We start from the raw sequence: 21,457 nt of genomic DNA, 5'->3' as shown, positions 1-21,457 counted from the left end.
CGACTACATGCCTAGATATTGACATAACTACACTCAAACAGATCCACACCCACTCTGACTAATCTCCTCACCCTTTTACTGTAGATGTCGCATTCAGAGCGTCAAGGGACCGGGTATTACAATAATGGCTCCAGTATACTCTGTGTGTGTAACTATCGGACTAAATCTGTTATTTTTGGATTAATTACTTTTTCTTAATAAATGTGAACAGATTAAGAGACACACTCTTAATGCTCTCAGAAGCAGGAATAGGGATTCATATATTCTGATGGATCCAGGGATGCATTTCATTCATAATGTGAAGGGATCTTTCAGCCATGATGGAGGAGTCTTGTCGTACTTTTCCGACTATTGTGATTGTTGACCATGGACACATCTATTTTGAAAGCCAGGTTCAGGTTCAAGTCCTGCTCAGCTGAATATGTTGTTTAGTGTCCTCAGCTCTTAACAACTATTGTTCCCGTTCCAAATCAACTACTATTGTTTGGGATAAACGGGGGATAAAACATGATGAGTTAACAAACCAAACTTTGTTTTTTTAACTCTAGGCCTGGTTAATTAAGGTCAATGTGAGGTCACTGGGCTTGCTAATCATTCACGAGCATGCACGAAACCTGGCAAGCTTAGATAGTCCACAGGAAACTGTTTTGTTAAGCACTGGAATAACAATGTCAGTCAAAGCCAACAAATATATTTAAATAAAAGACATGTTGTTGTATTGTAGCAGTAGAAGAAGACATATCTTCTATCTGGGGCGATCGTGGCTCAAGAGTTGGGTGTTCGTCTTGTAATTGGAAGGTCGCCGGTTCGAGCCCCGGCTTGGACAGTCTCGGTCGTTGTGTCCTTGGGCAAGACACTTCACCTACCGCCTACTGGTGATGGCCAGAGGGGCCGATGGCGCAATATGGCAGCCTCGCTTCTGTCAGTCTGCCCCAGGGCAGCTGTGGCTACAACTGTAGCTGCCTTCACCAGTGTATGAATGTGAGAGTGAGTGAATAGTGGAATTGTAAAGCGCTTTGAGGGGTCCTGAAAAGCGCTATATAAATGCAATCCATTATTATTATTATATCATTATTGTTATTTCAGTTTTCTTATAGTGCAACTCAACTGCAAAGAGTTAGGTTGAGGCACTGCAGGAGGAGCGGTAAAATCCTGAAATTAGTACGTCTTAAAGTCGCTGTGTTTTATGGACAGGTATCAACATAATATATCGATTAAATGCCTGGATTAAGTTTTCTTGTAACTAACAAGTTTAGATATTTTCCTGTTGTCTTAGTTAAGTGCAAAACTTAAATAAATACTACACAAGTGTGATAAGATGTGACTGAAGCCTTGTTCACAAAGGCTAAGATAAATATTTCTCAAGCAACCACCAGTTGCTAGGGAGATATTCCCTGACCAGTTGTAAAGTGGTTGCTGTTTGTCGCCAGGTTAAATGGGTTGCAAAGAGGATGCTGTTGCTGTGTCCCAATTCGGGGTATGCACGCTTGAAGTACGCATTTTAAGTGCGGTTACGTCACCGCCACGCGACGACGGCTGTCCCAATTCGAAGTGTACTTGAAATGCACACTCCAAATGCACCGTCGATTTCCCCAAATATCAAGCGTGGTCCGGTGCACGCTTCGTGGTCCCATATATCCCACAATTCATAGCGCGGCGGTGGGTGTGGATAATTTTGCCGCAAAATACGGCAGAAGGGAGCGGCCGAAAAGTGAACTGTCAAAAGTAAGTACTGAATATGACGTCACTTATTCATGTGCGAATGTTTAATAACGAAGAACATTAAAACATTGCTGTTGGCCACATGTCGGCAAAGTTATGTGACACTAGTGATGTTTGTACTTTCAGCATTAACTTGGTTTTAAAGCTTCTACTTCTAAATATACATATAGTCGACCTTAATCTTACAGAGAATCTGATAATTTTATGGATAATTAAAGTCAGTCATATATCCACAAACACAACAAGCTGACAGTCAGTGATATATATATATATATATATATATATATATATCATAATAATCTGACAATACTATAATATTGGCCATATTATATTTACATTACCATAGTGAGATGACTTTAGTCTCATGAACAACATTAACTAATTATTATTTACTAGCTAATCTTAAATGACTGTTCAGTACAGAAATGAAGCCCTTGAATCATGTTTTACAGTCCTGTGGTCTCAGCCTCAGATACTCAACTAATCAAAGTGATGTCATGACAAAAATGATTGACCAACAAAACATTTTTCTCCTTCATTTCTGTCAAACAAAGCTGTATGTAGCGTGTCTCGCGGTTAGTATCATGGTTGCTAGGCAACCTGAACAGCGCGACGAAGCATATACCGTCCCATTTCACAAGCCTCTCACTTCCGCACTTCTCGTACTTATAGTACGCACCGTACGTAGTACGCGTAGTGTGCGTACTTCAAGCGTGCATACCCCGAATTGGGACACAGCATGTGTGTGCTGTTTTTCACAATTTCACTACTATTTGGTGAGCAGTTGGTGAGTATTTGCAGAAAAGTTGGGGTAATCCATGCAGACTATCAGCTAATGCTGCAGTCTACTGGAAACCAAAGCAAATGCATGGAGGTTTTCATGGTGCTCTTTGGGAATTCACATATTTCGCCCTTGCTGTGGGAGTGTGGTGTCACTACCAGGTCTCTAGGCTGTGTGGCTGAGGGCACATAAGTAAGACTACATAAGCAGTTGTTGGGGACGAAAAAGGTGCTTAGTGGTGATGTTGCTGAATGCTAGCATTTTATTTTTTGGTGAGTGCAGTTACGCTTCAAGATCATCTTGCTGAACTAAATATGCTTCATATCCACACTAACCCAAAAGCTTGTTGAAACTCTTATTAGCTTTGTGCTGAGCAAACCAGGGTAAAGTTGAAGTCCAGGTTGGCTCTGCAGATAAACACCATCCCTGCTACTTTATGCAGCCTTGACTTGGAAGGATCCAAGCAGCTTAACATCATATCCTGAATATGATCAAAAGCAGGAGAGCGGTGCATATATGAACGCTCACTGATGAAAATCTCCATATGCTTGCATTAAAAATTTACACATATATGGTAATTAAAATCTACTTTTTGACACAGATAAAGTCAAATTAAGTATTGATTAGAGTTTTCTTTCTGATCCGATATCACAGTGGGACACTTTTCAATTGCCTTGAAAAACATCATAATATATTGATGTGTTTTATACTTTTGCATCATGGCCTATTCACTTATGAAATAATGAAAGGCCTGCAGCTGTAAATTGATGTGTGATTTCAACCATGTAAATACAGAATGCCACATGAAAGTCATTACAGAATATTATAAAAAGGTGGTTGCAGCTGCTTCTATCCGATCTAAAGTAAACTCGATCCCAAGCATTAAAAAATTAATAAAGAATAAAAAAAAACTACAATTTGAACTGTCTTCCTGAAGGCTGTGCTGACAGTTTAGGTTCATTTCCCTTCCCACCTTTCTCTGCTAAATGAGCGTTAATAGGTGTGCGGAAAAGGAAGAGCATGTTTGTTTGCCACAGGAGCACTGGGAAGGTCTCTGTTTGTCTAGCGTGCACTTGAGTGCATTTTTCAGCTTTCTGTCCTTGTAAATGAATATGTTTGAATGATGGCTCACACCTCCGTCTGTGTGTAAACCTTTGTCTGTGTTTGTCTAGTTTTTTGTGGCCTCTTTGTCTCCCTGAGTAAAGTCTGTGTGTTTTTCTGTGTCTGTCAGCGTTTAAATATATGTGTGTGTGTGTGTCTGTGTGTGTATTAGCTCCACTCACTGTGACACTGTTCTCTGCTAGCGGGGAACCGTATGCTTCCTGCCATCCACTGCCACACCGAATCATTCACACACGCACCCCCAAACACTCACACACATAGACAAAAACGCGCATAAACCCCAAGGCCCTCATGGCCTCGCTGTCCTTGGAACCCTATCGGTCATCTGTCCCCTCACTGCTGACCTACACACACACACACACATGCACAAAACAAATCCATGCATGCATACAGCAGCAAAGTGAATGAACTCATAGCCACAACCCCAAAATAGCGCACATCATAATATCACACATACACAAAACTGCACACAAAGGGCACAGGGATAACCAAAAATAACATAAAAAAAGCACAGAAAGTACACAAACATCACAAAACTGCACACAGCATTTCACATTAAAGCCCTACAGTATAAGCTTTGGCCTGCTGTAAGCCTCCATATGATAATTAGTACTAATATTTAATGCTAATAAGCATTATACCTTTAATGTAGAGGATATCAGTGTGAGATACAAACACCTACATTAAGCCGTTTAGGAGCAATATGCAAAGTGAGGGCAGTAAATGATACTGCAGAGGGAAATGGACTGTTTTCATGAAATATTTAATAATAAATTATTTACTATACCTAAACTGAGCTTCATGGCCTTTGGATTGTTTTTCCCTTTTAATGACTCATAATAGTCATATGGACAAATTACCAGCTTACATTTTTATTTTAGATATAACATTTTTTTGGTAGGTATGAGTGTTAATGCTCTATAATAATAACATTTAAAACAAAGTGAAACCTCTTGACAAAAGTCACAAGCTGCCCCCCCCCCCCCAAAAAAAACACACTGACTTAATATTTTAACCACCTCTTTAAATCATGTGGTAGAACATAATGTTACCATAACAACAGCACCTCTGTTTACCAGTCGACGCCACTGGTGAAACAGACCTGCTGTAATCAGAAAATTTTACAGCAGGGGCAGAATGACTATGTGATTATTTAATAAGCTTTATTGCGGTTTCTCTTCCCGATTCAGGACAGGAAACATTTAATCAGGCTCTCAGGGCCACTTTTACAAAGTCTTATGTAACCATTACCTATTCCTTAGGAGTTTAACTAAGCGTTTCCTCTTTAGACACACTCACTTCCCAAAGATCCCAAGAGCAACTTTTAGTAGGAAATCAAACCTAAGAAGAGAAGATCGGTGCCTCTGGTGGCAGCAGGTGACCTGTTTGATAAATGAACTTAAGTACAGTTATGTGGCAAAGGATTAATCACCATCAACGATGAGTTATTATTGGCTTGTTAGAGTTAGGATTGGGGTTGTATCCAGAGATGTAAGAGTACTTTTAGTATAAAAACTGATATCAAATGGACAAGTTTTCAAGATTGTATTAATTTTACTAACACAAAAGCTCAATCTAATATCCAATAAGGAAAACCTGAACTGAAGCAAACTCAGGAACAATCTGAGAAAGAGGAAAGGATGGATGAGGACTGATTCTTATATAGCACTTTTCTACTCTCCGGGAGCACTTAAAGTGCTTTACACAACATGACACATTCATCCAATCACACAAGCACTTTCTTTTATGCTTTTAAGTGCTCACTAACTGACATTTACACTCATTTATACTCCAATGGACACATCGGAGAGCAACTTAGGGTTAGTATTTTGCCAAGGATAATTGGCATGCAGACTGGGGGAGCCAGGGATTGAACCACTAACCTTCCAATCAGTATGACCTGCTCGACCTCCTGAGCTACAGCCACAAAAGAGTACTATATAGTTCGGTGACCACACAAATACGCTCCGATACTGTATGATTACAGCACCAACAGTTTTAAAGAACCAAACCACTGCTCTTATGACTACAACGGTTTTTCTTTTGAAAAAGCAAAGTCTGATTTATGACCAAGAGTTAATCAGAGTTGTTGTATTTAAATAAACAATATCCAGAGAATTTGAATTTGTCTTGTAACCTCTTGTATAAGGTAATATATGTAATATAACTTCTGTTTTCCTTTACTTAAACATTTTGATTTTACACTCCGCTGCATTTTTCTGACAGCTCTCGTTAACGACTTCTTTCCAAATTAAGATATACACGGAAAACAATTTACAAAGTGTCTCACCGAGGCTGCGTTACAACGTGATGTACCAGTCTTTGGTACATCAATGCATAATAAAAATACTGCTCTCTGAAAGGACTGTTTCTGTATAATGAATATGTTTACTTTTCTATAGCTGAAGGACACTTTGCTGATAACAGCTTATATTTAAGTCTCACTTTGAATGCAGGCCTTGTTGTTCTTCAGGGGAATGTATGAACATTTCCTCTGCAGATGTAAAGTGAAGTTGTCACAGCCTCATGTCAGCACCCCCCCAGTGTATTACTGCTTCGATAAAATGTGCTGTACCAGTAATGTGGGTATCTTACAATACAAAACTCACCAGGTGCCTCCGCTGACAGTGAAGATAAGTCAAAAAAAACATCCCATAGGTTGTTTGTACATGACAGCTATGGAGGTATTTACACCCTAAACTCCCACAATCTTGAGAGCTGCTTTAGTGTGTGTATGTCTGGAAGTGATTAGTTGCAGTGCCAACAGCTAGGAATGAAACTTTTAACCTCAGACAATATCCTCCTTTGACTTAACATCCTGGGTGAAGACAGACACACTCAAAAACGCACACCGCAGGGCTAACAGCTGATTTTTCTTCACTGGCTTTTGGCACCAAAGCAGCTGTTTTCTCATTCTGTACACTTCCCACAAACTCATCCATCATCCCGTGCCACCTTTAAAGACTCCTCATCTTAAGTCTTTTTCTTCTTTCACACTCTTCCTGACATCATTCCCTCCTTTTATCCCTCCCCCTCCTCCTCCTCTCTAGCCTTCCTTCTATTTAAAGTAAAATCTTTCTTATTTTCCCCTTTTTCTTCCTCCTTCCACAATCCTTTGTTCTATCTTATCTCCATCCTGTAACTCCCTTCTTAAATCTTCCCTTGCATAAATTCTTCTCAAAGCTCCATCCCATCCACTAAAGTATTACCCATCAACAGCCGTCTCAGGAACATTTTTGTTTTTGATAACAAATTATGCGTTGAAGAGTGATTGCAACCAGTGTTGCCAACTCCTTAGTAAGGAAAATCGCTATTGGCTGTCCTAAAAGTCGCTAGAAGTCGCCAAATGACGTCATCACCTAATTTGCATGATTTGTCATGCTAATGTAATTGTAACCTACGTTGTTGGACAGAGAAATAACATCGTGGAAGAAACATAAAGTGAGTAAAAAACATCCTAAATGCAGTTAGAATTTATTTAGAACTACAAATTAAATTTCTTTTAGCAATTATTGTTTTTTTAATGTCACAATTCCAACCCTGCTCCTTTACCCGGGCTTGGACCGGCAAAAGTGACCCGAAATTGGCACTGTAGTGGAGTTAATTTATGTGTGTGTGTGTGTGTGTGTGTGTGTGTGTGTTTATAAGTAGTTTTAAACATAGTGATCCCAAGGCTCGCAAAATTTCAAAATCTCTGGTAGCCCTTCGGGCAGGCATTCTTCAGTTTTTGGTAGCCCAAAATAAATTTAAGTAGCCCAAATAAAAAAAGCAATTTTTTATGTTTTGTTTCCTTTATTGTACTTTAAAGTATAATATTGTAATGGAAACAAAAATTAATCAAAAAATCGTTAAAATACAAATCACAACAACTGTCTAGAAATTACAACCATCAACTCAAATACTTGGTTCAAATTGAACAGAATTTTTTGTTTGAATAGTAAGCTAATGATTGATAAGTCGATGTCAGAGGAACTGGTGCGCAAGTAATCGTCACTCACCAATCAGTGCTGCCGCTCTCTACACACCTTTCCGCGATCGCAAAATGAAAGTCAAAGTAAAAAACAAGCGCAAATTCAAACGCGATTTCAATATGTCACATATTGACAGTGGCTCATCGATGCCAATGACATAATTACCCAGCTACATTGGCGAAAGAATGCAAAAGCATAGACATATATTTTCCTTCCTATGACAGCCCGACGGGCAGGGCAGAGATAGATTTTGGTAGCCCGACTGGAAAAATTGCTAGCCCCGGGACGTCGGGCTAACAATTTTGCGAGCCTTGGATCCACAAAACAGCATAACAGTAAAAGAAGAACTGACTGCGTTACAGTCAGTGCGGGAGCAGCGGCTTCGCTCATGCGCGATTCATTTGCCGTTTGGACACACAGGTGTGAACATCACCTGCCCTGATAGCAGCTGGGGGAGGACTATCCTCCGCCCTTGAGCGCTTTGGCACGGGTGAGGCGCCCACGGCAGCACCGCTGCTTGTTGAGAGTAAGAGCGATACGCGTTTTCACGTCAAAAAGTCGTCATAAATATGTCTCCAATAACACCAGAAAAAGTCGCCAGATTTGTCGCTAGTCGCTTTTTAGAAAACGAGTCGCTAAGGGGGTCTGAAAACTCGCTAAATATAGCGACAAAGTCGCTAAGTTGGCAACACTGATTGCAACACATTTCTGTGATAAACAGCCTGGGCCCTGTTGTGCTGATGAACAGCTCAGCATTAGCTGAAAATTGGTTTCGGACATCATTAAAATGTCATCAGTAACATATCCTTTCATCACCGTGTCTTAGAAATGCATCTACCTGCTGCCTTTCTATCCCATCTAGTGTGCTTTTATGACTCTTTCCTGTTTTATAGCCAAGCTCATTTATTTGTTTTTCTGTTCTGATAAAAGCATGAAATATGTCCAACATTAGCTGACGTTAAGGAACAATAACAACACGAATGTCGCTAATCTTTTTGAAAGCGTTCCAGTTTCAGGTGGAAGTGAATTTTAATTTATGTTTTGCCCAACATTTGCATTTTATCTGGCTGGAAACATCTCTCCTTCCTTGAAGAAGATCCAACTCCACTGAGACAAAGTATAGAAGAGACATGAAGAAGAAGTGATTACTAAAACAGGGATCAAGAGACAAGAGAGCGGCAGAGAAGCCTTTACGCCTCAATACTTGAAAGTAAGAAAAGTATTAAGTGCGAGCTGTGAAGGAAGGAAGCAAAGAGGAGGGGGGATAGAAAGCAGATAAAAACAAGTGAGGGTGAGAGAGAGAGACAAAATGAAAGAAAAGAGAGAAGCAGAGGGAGATGAACTCTTCCCTGAGAGCTCTTAAGCTCTTGTTGTGTACTGTGATGAGCGATAGTGTTTGCAGGGTTAACAGCCCAAAGCTCTAAGACGGAGGGAAAACACTACACAAACCACACTACTACAGGCAGAAATACGAGGGTATAGGGATTGCATGCACACACACAAACACACGTACACACAAAAACACACACAGGAGAACGATGAGGGCATCAGACAAGGCCAGGACCCTGGAGGATACAACGGAAGACCCTCTAATAGGGAAAGTGTTGTCTAAAAATGGAGAGAAAGTGAAGGAACAAGGATGCCGAGAGACCTGAGAGTTGCAGGAGGGAGAACTGGTGGCCAAGAAATGGAAGGTTAGGTGAAAACTAACACATGAACAGCCTCCTCAGGCTCACTACAGCTAAAGTGGGTTTTATTTCAGTCGGCTCGCCTCAGTTCCTCAACCGAGGAACGCCAGAGGTGCAGAGAGCAGCTGCAAGACCCCCCTCCACAAAGACTGAGCTGGGGTCGAGGTGGATTGCAAAGCAGCTTTTACACGTACAGCAATTGTATGCGTTGTTAAAACTACTTCAATAGCAGGTCACATGTTAAATTTGCTAATTTGGAAGGGTGTCACCTGAGCCACAGGGCGATGGGGGCAAAGGCACCTGCTGGTCTTGACCATGTGGCCGCCTGAAGCGAGGTGTTGCACAATTTGTAATCAGAACGTGATTACAGCACGTGCAATTATCACCCAACTCTGACATCCACGCAGGCACGCCAGAACTTTAGAGCTAGGCCTTTTTATTTCAATCTCATCACTTCATCAGCATCGTTTCAGCGAGCAGCAGGCAGCTGCTTTCAGCGATAAACAACTGCACATCGCCAAAGCACCAAACGACCAAACGGCAGACAAACACGACAAATAAGCAGGCAGATATGTTCCCCACAGGACACGGCAGAAACAATAAACAAGCTAAAAAAAAGTATGTGAATATTGGATTTTAACTTGTTGGGTGCTAACATAGTATATCTAATGACTTGCTCTATGTTTAAACACTAGCTGGATGCAGTAAATATCTTACAAAATCTAGAACTTCCCCAAAAAAATGAAGACTAAATGTTTTTATTTGCAAAACTGAAAGCATTAAAACTTGCTAAAAATGTGATTTAGCACTCTCATGCTTGACTTGGGGTGAGAATGGGGTGTGTTTGATCATATACTCCTGTAGTGAAACTCAACTCCATTTAGTTGTATTTATATAGAGCCACAACAACAAATGTCACCTTAAGGACCTTTACAGTGTAAGGAAAACACCCTACAACAAAACAGAGAAAACCCCAACAATCAAAACCGTACCCTGAGTAAGCACTTAGCAATAGTGGGAAGGAAAAACTCCCTTTTAACAAAAAGAAACCTTCAACAGAACCAGATGGGACACAAATAATGTGTAATATTTCAACATGTAGAGTAGGTTGATGGAGTCAATAGGAGCTAAATGTGCTAAATGCCATAGACTGTACATAAAAGATGGACGTGGACACCGCGATATTCCCCATTAATTTGTCCATTTTGAAAGTTTGGTTTACGTGCTGAAAATGGTTTTTATTTGTGTATGTTCAATGTGTTAGACTTGTACATAGTTAACCATATATGATCAAATAATGTTGAATCCTGGATATGGATTTGTAAGCAATGAAATTTGAAATAAGGGGGTAGGAACAAGAAAAGTGTAAACTTCATCCTACTCCTTTTCGAGCACACGCATTCTGTAGACAAAGATATATACATGAAAACTTGATGATTTTTAAGTTTTGTTTTTTGTTTTTTTTCTGTTGTTATTTCAATTATATTTGCATGTTCGAAATAAAATTATATCTATCTATCTATCTAAAGTAGCCATATTAACCTGATTGTAAAAACTGAGGGACACCACATATGCATATGGAAGCTACTTGTCGTCCTAATTGACATTAATATGAACTGTAAGTCTGAAAATAAGATTCATGAGGTATTTATTACCCAACCTGCTCAATAATCTGGAGTGTTGTTAGCTATTTGCCCTTTTAATGCTGATAAATGACCTTACATGGGGGTTTTCCCAGTGCTAAAATATGACAAAAAAAGAGGTTAAAAACTAAGTGTGTGTGTATACTTGTTTAGATGTCTTTGTGGGGACCAACAATTGGAATGTTACTACATGTGGGGACCAACAGTCACTTATGAGGACATTTGTGCCTGTCCTCACGAGTTTGAAAGCATTTTTGAGACTAAAAATGTGGTTTTAGTATCAGGGTTACAATTAGGTTATGGTTAGGTTTAGGCTAAGGTTTAAGGTTAGGATCAGAGGCTAGGGAAAGCATTATGTCAATTAGATGTCCTCACTAAGATATTAAAATGAGAATGTGTGTGTGTGTGTGTGTGTGTGTGTGTGTGTGTGTGTGTGTGTGTGTGTTTAAACAGTGGAAATGAAAGAGAAAACTTTCATTTACCCTTAAACAATAGCTTCAGGAAGCATCGGACATGTTGAGAGCCACATCTAATAAACATGAAAATAGACAAGGAAATTGATTTGAGGGAATTGTATATTCTCAGTGTGTGAGTGCACTGGGGGTGCATTTATGGCCAGAATGAAAAACACACTGATGCAAATCCAAAATCAATCCTGAGACTGAAAAAGCTGGCCGGGAAGATCTGTTAAGATGAGTGTCTGTGTCCCTGATCAGAGCATGAGACATGAAAAAAGAAAAATAAGTAAGAAAACGGCCAGCTCGCTCTCATGTTTCTTTTTCTTGTTCCATTTCCAAACACTTTAAAGTCATATTAAGTGTTTAATGTGCACTGCTGTGGAACTGGTCTGTAAAAGCCTGTTTTGCTGCCTCTAACTGCACAAAACAATACTCCCTCTTCAGTAGTTGTTTAGTAGTGACAGTTGTGAAAAACTAACAACATGACTGTTTGGCAGGAGAGGGTTAACGGCAGGGATGTTATTTACTCATCCTGCATGGATTAGCGTTCAGCTCACATTTTCTCCCGGCTTGCATTTTGAGAGAATAGATGAGAACTTGCAACTGAGCCCAAAATAACCTAGTAGAACTGGGAAGAACAAAAATCAGCTGCTGGTTTGTCTCCAAAATATGTTTACTCTTACAAGGAATTTAACTTGGTGGTTTAGATTTCCACTCTTCTGAAATCAATACAAAATTACAGCCCGCAGTAGGATCCTACAAAAAAAGAACTAAAAGGAAGCTTTCAAAGAGAAGGTGGAGAAAATTAATAATACTAAAGGCAATAGAAAAAGTCGTTCAACTCATGATTCAGGATTAAAACAAGTGCCAAATATACTGTCTCTCAACAAAGTGAATTGAGAAATACAATAGAATCAATGCTCAATTCCTACTAGCTATTACTTTTGATTCTTTTTTCAGTAGTTTATGTGATTTCCTGCATTGATTCTCCTTCACTACGCGAGAGAGTGCATCTGTCTGTTTGACACTAAACTCTACTATCCCGAAGCATGACAACCTCCCTGCAGTAATGCAGCCAGCCACCAGCCGTAGCTAAACACTGACCTTGAAAAGATGTTATTCCAGTCAACAGCTGGATCAACTTTCATGTTTTAAATACGGCTTATAGTGCAGATGTGCCCTGAAATGTACATTCTTGAATACACGAGAACACAGAGGTGTGAAAGTCTGTAAACGCTGTAAGCTGTTTGGGTGGTTCAGAAGGTGGCTTAAACAGGCTTTTCCATAAAGGCTCAGGTGTCTATTTGCCACAAGGGACCGATAGACTGTCCCATAACAATGCTTGATGCAGACCAATCAGTCTGTCATTTCCTGCTCCCTCGCTCTTCACCCATGAAGAACCCCTCTACCTGGGGCCTGACTCCTCCATGACCCAAAGTGGGCATCCACCCTTTTCCGTCTGATAACCATTGTCTCAGACTTGGAGGTGCGGCCGCTTCACACTTGGCTGCTAATCACTCTACTGCAAGCTGGAGGTCACAGCCTGATGAGGGCAAAAGAAACACATCATCTGCGAAGAGAGGAGGGCACCAAAGCGGAAACCGTCCACCGCTTGACTACACCTAGAAAATCTGTCCATAAAATTCTGAACAGAATAGGTGACAAAGGGCAGCTCTGGCTATGATGACACTAAAGGCTATAAAATATCACATTATTACCAGTAGCTCTCTTCCATGATCAGTTTCTTTACAGTGTCTATCTGGCTTTACCTTCCTGGAAAGATGAACAGCTTACATCAGCTAGCCATCTATGTTAGATGCTATGGTAATTATACTAAGGGTCAGCAATGCTTACTATCAAAAGAACAATTTTTGAGCTAATTATAAATTACTCTATCAATATTTACAAGCAGGTGTAAAATGCAGGCAGTTCTTTGTTCTTAACCCATGTTTGTGCAAAGGAAATGCATTCAAATAAGCCTAAAGTACTTGTAATACATTAAAGACACTGTCCAATAGTTAAAAATAATAATAATAAGTGGAAAAATAGAGTAGTTTTAGCACGGATTTTAAGGTTTCTCAGTTCCTACTGAGACCTGCTATGATGTATGCTTTGGAGACAGTAGCACAGCTGGAAGTGGCAGAGCTGAAGATGTTAGGATTTAAAGAGTGAGGGACCAGGATGGACAGGATTAGAAATGAGTACATCAGAGGGACAGCTGAAGTTGAGCAATTTAGAAACAAAGTTAGAGGGGAAAGGCTGTAATGGTTTGGACATGTGCAGAGGAGGGATGGAGGAAGGCGGAGCGGGCAGGCAGAAGGGAAAGAGGAAAAGTCCACAGAGATGATTCATGGATGTTGTAAAGGAGGACATGCAGGATTGGTGTGACAACAGAGAATGGTAGAAGATAGAGTGAGATGGAGGCGACCTTAAAGGGAGCAGCTGAAAGAAGCAGAAGGAGGAGGAGGAGCTGAGGTGAAGTTACACAATGTGCTCAGTTTTATGCACATTTACATATCGCAAATAGCAAAGCTATGAATGGAAAAACTAATCCAAGATATGCAAATACACACCTAGATCCAGCTTACATGTGAACAGAGAACCACACAACTGTCAGGCACAAAAGAATTGTTTTTAAAATAGAAACTCAACAAAGGATAGTTACACTAATCACTTCCCTGGGGGGAAGAAGCACACACACATTCACACGCACGCAGTCACATAGTAAGGTATTGATAACACCCAAACACAAACCCAATCCCTGGATAATCAACATGTTTCTGAGGAGGGATAACCAAGAAGCCACTAATGAATACCCGAAGAAAAAGAAATTTAACGGTTGGTGGGAGCCAGCAAAAAAAAAAAAAGCAAATAAATAAATAAATTTGCTGGGACTCCAGAAAAAAGGATCTTTGTGTAATTGAGATTAAAAATGCTCCATTTTCCCAATTGATGACCATGTAATTATCACATTACGACGTATTAGTAATGGCTTCGTTTGGTCACGGAACATTTCGTCCACATGGGAAATAATCTCCATTGTTAATTACAGCGAAAAGGGGGCAAAAGCAAAAGCCAGAGACGGAGCACTGAATCTCTGCACTCACAGGATATATCAGGACAAATGCACTCCAGTGTGGCGAGGCCATCCCCGTGCTGTTGTACCTGACCTTTTCTTTCAATCTCTCATGCTTCAGGAGCCACTTTACCAAAGGGTGCAACATTGATTTGGAGCTCTGCTGTGGTTTTAAATATTGAATTACATGTACAATGTTGAGCTCAAAGACATTTTTTTAATATAACTTATTTCACAATGCAAAATACTTTTGGACTACCTTGTCCTAGAAATTTCATAAAGTTGTCGTAGTGTTATCATCTCCTTTTCAACACGTTCTCACTCCCAAAGCGTAACATTTTACGCTAGGTGACAAATCGTCAACATATTACGTTTTCGGCTACCCACCACGTTCCTAAATGACGACCTCGGAAAAATGAGGAAATATGAGAACCGTATGGACTCAATCTACACATGTTCGCTCTTTTTCTTCAAATCGCTTAGAAACACGCTATTTAACATCATTTAAGTCCTGTTTAAGGTGAGGAAAAAGGTTATGGTTAGGGCTAGGGATAAGGTTAGGTTTAGGGCTGGAATACAGGGCTGGAACGTCTATTACTGCGGGAGCGTCATTGCACTGGATTTCGGCCATAACCCGCCGCGTACCATAAGAACGCCGAAGGTCTCCTTTCGCGTTCCTCAGGAACGCTGCGGGACGTGACAAAACGTCGGCATGTTACGCCTCGGGAGTGAGAACGGGCTCCTCCTTTTCTGCAACACAAATTGAGTTTGATCGAAGCAATTTGCACAAACTTTACTGTTACTCACTGTCACAAAATAAATGAAGGACTTGCAAACACGATCACTGTATCTTTGTAAATAATTTACAGATTGTTTTAGTCTTTCTCTGTATTAAATGATAAGACAAGCAAAATCGATTTTAAAGTTTGTATATGAAATGTCTATTTCTAAACACACTTTAGGCCACCTCTTAGAAAATAACACCTGAAAGCCTTCACAACACTGGCATACTGTGTGTACTACTGAATTGTGAAGTTGGATTGCTTGACTGTTTGTCATCAGAATACTCAGTGTGAACATAATTTACCATGGGTACTACATTAGCCATGGCAATACATCAGAGTAGAGTACATACTGTACTGCCAGAAAGCAGGTTTCTACAATTACATACACATGCATTCTCTCTGCACCCAAACAGCTTACTCTGCCTCTTCATTAGGGTTGGACGATGTGTAAAAATGTTCCAACCGACAATCGTCAGTCCAATAATGGACGATGGGTGATATATTCGCGCATGTGCAGACTTTTTGATGGGCTGAGCAATGTAATCATGCACAGACTGATTTGCGTATTTACAACACAGAAGAAGTCCAAACATGGACGAACTAATTTCCCCCAAAAATTAGGGCTGTCAGTGTTAACATGTTAGCATCATGATTAACACGATTAATATTTTTAACATGTTCCACCCATCTGGAGCGCAGAATGAACAAACTTTGGAAAAACTGCCCGAAATGCGTTTACAGAGACATTTCAGGGATTTTGACTCAGTCTGCGCTCCAGATGGGTTAATTGTTAATCGCATTAGTTGATGACGGCGAGTTAACGCTGAATTTGGGATTTCTTCGCCTTTAAACCAATAGAAAGAGACCTAAGGATGTAATCAAAGCAGTGTGCCGCTTGTGCAGACGTATAGTGCGAGCAAAGTACTCAAACATGACTAACTTGCATGAGCATGTATGTGTCCACCATCCGGCTGAGCCCATATGGAAAAGAAATAGTAAAAACTTAGATGATTTACTCATGAAAGTGGCCAATTTCTCATTACTTTCATATATTGTTTTAGTAAGTATCCAAAACAGACAAGTTTCATTTATATAATTTTTCAAGGAATCTTATCTGTTTTCACTCTTGTATGCTTTTCATACAAGTTTCACACAAGACAGATACAAACTTTATAAGATTTATATATATATATCTTTTCCATATGGGAGTATGCTAGGCTATCACCAGCTTCTGCAGCTCCATCAACAAGCATTTGTGCGCACTCTGAGGAGGGTGCATTTGCTCGCAGATGAAAGAGGGTGTTGTTAAAACAGCGCTATTATTATTACAATTTTTCTGTTGACTGCTTCTATTAGCTCCATTATTATTAGCAAACGTATTTATTGGAAAACAAATAAATAAATCGCCCTTGTAAAAATGATTTCCGATGAGCTCAGACTATTGTCGATGGTCGATATATTCGTCCAATCGCCAAACCATACTATTCATCCATTTCCTTAAATGCTTATCAAAGCAGAATCCGTCAGAGAATCAACCAACCACTCGGTAAAGGAACGATTTAGCTTAACATACAGCTGTGGTGAGAAGCTTACATGCACTCATGGCCACGTCCACAGCTTTGTCTGTAACTGTAAGTCTCTATGGTTGTGAAAACTGTGAAAAAAGGTAGAAACTAGAAACAAACAGAAAGACATGTGCTAACCAGAGCTGCACTGCTGCACGCCAGTAGCTTAAAGTTAAAGAACAGGTTGATTTGTTTTGAAGGGCCAACACAACAGTGACTATTTTACACCAGTACGTTTTTACAAGCTTTACAATAATTAGAAATAACAGCTAATCAGTGGCTACCACTGAATTTGGTTTAGGCATGTTTTTCTGCACGTTGTTTTACGATCGAGTATTGCCACTAAGGAGTGCGGCTCACCATCTATTCCAGTTTTATGACAAACCAAATCATTTCACAGAAACCTTTACTACATTATCTAGAATGTGCAACCTCAGGCAGGCGATGCAGCATCATTCACTTTCTTGCCTTTCTGCCTTTTTGGGGCAAATCAAAGTGCTTTTCTCTCCATAACTAATAGCCCAGTGTTTGACATTTAAGAATGAGCATTTATTGCACACTGTCCTTGCTCATTGTTCCATTTCAAGAGGAAATACATCACATTAAGGTGGTAATATGGGACCTTTAAAAGAAAGCAAAGTTGGTGTTAATTTAAGAGACAGAGTGTGAACCTTCATGCATTATACACTCATCCATCATCCCCCCTAGGACTTCTTACAGCGGCATGGAAATGTCAGGCCACTTCCTGCTCTGCCACTGAATGTAAACACTGTAAACATAGTATCACTGGAAAAAGAAGGAAATAAAGGACATACAGGAAAAAAGACCTCTCAGGACAGATAAATGTAGAGATGGCTGTTTTTAAGCGATGGGAAACAAAAATCGGTTCTTCTTCTACTGCAGGTTTTTTTCTCATTTCCTCTCTCTGCAACACAACCCTATCACATTTATCTCCTCTGTAGCTTGCTCTTTTTCTCTTCCTCTCTGTTTATCATGCAGGGGACACAAGCTCCTTGGTAATGTCTGCATTCTCTTACTTCTGTTTTTCATATTACTCTCTGCATCAATGTCCCTGCTAAAATGCCAGAAGTGGTGCTTACCAACAAGCTTCATTATATCTGAATGAAAATCAGCACAGGGGTGCTAAACTTTACACACACACACACACACACACACACAGTTCATTAGTCCCACTCAGACCACATTAGAAGGTGTATCACTCATGAAGCAGGAACATACTGTATGCACGCTATGAAAGGAAACAAGGAATATATTCACTGTAAATAAACAGATTACATTTGACACCATAACTATTATATATTTAGTTTTTAAATGTCTTTTATTCAGGTATATTTACTAGAGGTGGGAATCACCAACATCCCTCGATACGATATTATCACAATACTTAACGCACGATACGATATTATTGCAATTTTTTAAAATATTTTGCGATATTCAGATTCTGTACATAAAGGTAAACTTTATTGATATTTATTTTATCTAATATCAAAGTCTCACACTCAGTCTTTCTCTCATTTCAGTTTTATTGTTGACAAACTGAACGGTTTGTATTACAGTCTAGTCCAACTTAACTGAATGCAACCATCTGGTACAATTATAGCTATTCTGAACTATGCAATTTATGAAAACTATGCAGCCCCTTCAGCAACTGAAGAATTTTAAAGTAAATTAAAGCAAAATATAATTTTACATTAAATAAAAAAGTTTTAAACTTAATTAAAATAAAACATGTCTTAAATTAAAATAAGTAAACTGTCATGTTTATTGCGGCCATAAAAAAAGTTAAACACATTTGGACAGTGAAGGAATGTCAGGATTCTTGCTCAGAAAAAGGATCAACATGCTCTGAAGTCACTCTGAAGTTACTTTTTTTGTAACAAAATATCGATTTCTGCTGTCCCTGTATCGATACATTATTAGCAAACAAAATATCACGATACTACACAGTATCGATTTTTTCCCCCACCCCTAATATTTACTGTTTGCTTGCATGTTTTGGAATAAAGTTGCCGTTGATTTTCTTGTTTCTGTTAAAAACATGTACATTGAAAGTGACGCAATCACTGTTTTATTATACTGACTTTAGTTTTGTGGATGTGCGATGTGGTTTCCAGTATCCGTGTGGCTGAAACATGTGTAAAGGTTTAGCTTTCACAGGCCACCTTGACTAAAACACCTGTGGGGATTAGTTTGTCACAGAATGAACAAGCCAAGTACTGAAGCATGTTATTATAAAAAGTGACCCAGGTGCATTACAACTGTTTAACATGTAGCAAAAGTCCCCATATCCAATATATGGTAGACAAAGCTAAAGCCGGAAAATTCCTATTGCAGCATAAAAATTAATTATAGTCCAAAATTTTTAAATTTAGCTTGAAAAAAAAACAAAACCCCAAGATAACTATTACCAAATAACAGTTGTCTAGACTTGTATTTGCAGTTACTTGGGTTATTTAGATGGTGTTAAAGCAAAAAAACAAACAAAACCCAAGTACTTTTTAAAATGTTTTTGCTGAGGGGTATTGTAAACTGCTCCCTGGAGCGATAACAGTAGTCTTTCCAATTTCTTTTTAATGTGCTATGATTTTAATAATGTTCTTTATACTCTGGAAGCAGATGTTCTGGGTATCTGTCTTTAAGTAGTACTAGAGGGACTCTAGATGGTTTGTCTATGGGGCGGAAGCACTTTTAAAGTGAGGAGTTGCTTCTCTCTTTGGCTTTGTACCACATTTAAAATAAAGATGTTAGGAGTCTGTCGCTTCTGTCTCTACTTCCTACTCTGTTTTTCCTACCATTATCATTTAAACTATGCAGTTTGAAACACAGCAGCTGTGTAAATCTTGCAGAGTAAAATGTATGATACTAGTGGCTGCAAGTGGCTTACTGCTGTGGTTTGCGTGGTTATGATATTATACAGTGGAAAACAACAGGCTCAGGAGCAAAGAATCTGGTGTCACCCAGAGGTTTTTGCTGCTGTAGAATAGAGATCGGGGATGTGCAGTTTATGTTTACTTAGAGAAGAAAGTGCTAATGATTGCACAGAAGTGGCAACCCTGAACTCAGCTTGGAATACAACATGAACATATAATACAGCATCTGAACAGAGAGCTAAAAGAGAAGATTCAAAGAGTGGAAGCACAAAAAGCAATAAATAGAAAATGGAAACCTAGCACAGAAGCATATACTGCACATCCTGCAGCACCACATTACGACATAATACGAGTGGAACCACAGGGAAGGCAAGACAAATGAAGAACTGGACTCTCTCCCAAAATGTACTGCCAAGATTTCTCTAAAGCTTTTTAACACCCATGAGAAGCTCTTTTTACTTGCTTAGGTAACATCACAGAAGGCGGTTCGACACAGCGAAAGGAGAGCAGGTCCTGCCTCGAGCCCTTGGCAGCTCAAATCTCATGTTGCAGGAGGCAGACAGTAATTAGCTCTTCAACTTCAGAAGACAAACACTTAGCTAGCCAGACAGCCTCGGCCTGCTTAAAGGACTGGAAAAAGAGTGGTGCCTTGACATGACTGAAATATATTCAGACTCAGACAATTCAATTGGCACACGTGCAAACACCTGCATACAAGCGTGCGCGCCGCAAATGACACACGTCGAACCGATGAAGCCATAAATGGTTTTCGGAAAAAGAAGCTTTGGTAATGTGTCGGTAGTTTATGTGCGCTCTCTAAATGGAGCTACCGGCTTGTTTGATGTTTCTTTGACCATTTGCATTCAGGCAAAGTTGTTACTAATGAAGGATTAGACGAGCGCTTATCAGCCCAGTGCCACAGTGTGCGTGTGCGTATCATCAAGGCCTGTATGATGTTAATGAGGGGTAATGATACGGACAGTAACTGTTACGGTGACTAACTTAGCATGAAGGGAGGCATCTTCTCTAAAGTATACCCCCTCCCCTTCCCATCACATGCACACACGCCAAAACAGAGATGACTCCCTCCAGCACCACAGCACAGTCACACTGTAAAATCATGTGTTTAACACCACTGAGCACCATTGATCAAGAGATTTTGCGGGCCTACGAACGAAAAGATAATCCAACTGAATCTTCTGGCTGCTCCGTAAAAGTCTGGATTTGGATCTGTGTTTTTAATGGTCGATAAAAGAGGAATAACAAGCCAAATGTACGAAATAGTGAGTCGGTGCTTATAAAAACTGACATAAAAAATAAAATGTGTTCACTTTTATCAAAGTTCTTCAATCTTATCATTCCCCCGTGCGCTTATTTGGGCAGTTATTTTCAAGTATTATCTGAATAAACTAAACTTTCAGTGGTCAGCCTGACATAAAAAAAAATGATTTCATAAGAATCTGCAAGTCTAATCAAATTTTACCCCAAAACAGGGTTTTTAAAAGCCACCATCTGTTACAGAATTCTCCCAAAGATTTCAGTTCACAATTCTTTGAATGCCTTCTCTCTCTTTGTGCATATTTATTCAAAATTGAGGAGAAACAGACACTTTGTAGATTCTGCACCACATTAACAATCAATTCGGTTTCAGCGCTCACATGAAGTTATGCACATACACTGCATTCACTATATTTCTTATAGCCTCTAAAGAAGTTTCTTTTACATAAACCAAAAATGTGAAGCATAAGTTTTTAA

The 21,457-nt window shown here is 39.6% G+C and overlaps 1 protein-coding gene and 1 long non-coding RNA gene across 5 annotated transcripts in view; both read right to left on the bottom strand.

Moving 5' to 3' along the window:
* pvrl2l (PVR cell adhesion molecule related 2 like) overlaps window positions 1–21,457 on the bottom strand; it is a 381,196-nt gene that overhangs the window by 31,801 nt on the left and 327,938 nt on the right. The gene's annotated exons all lie outside the window — the stretch shown is intronic.
* The window catches only part of LOC146492779 (uncharacterized), a 100,000-nt gene that overhangs the window by 7,478 nt on the left and 71,065 nt on the right, over window positions 1–21,457 (bottom strand). The window contains exon 4 of the long non-coding RNA XR_014871995.1: window positions 1–21,457. This exon is cut by the window's left edge and continues 7,478 nt beyond it. This is a non-coding gene — a long non-coding RNA (uncharacterized LOC146492779).

The sequence above is a fragment of the Neolamprologus multifasciatus genome, chromosome 22 (genome assembly GCF_963576455.1).
Source record: "Neolamprologus multifasciatus chromosome 22, fNeoMul1.2, whole genome shotgun sequence".
Classification (NCBI taxonomy): domain Eukaryota; kingdom Metazoa; phylum Chordata; class Actinopteri; order Cichliformes; family Cichlidae; genus Neolamprologus; species Neolamprologus multifasciatus.
The sequence above is the reverse complement of the archived record's forward strand: the minus strand, read 5'-3'. Positions and strand labels throughout refer to the sequence as shown.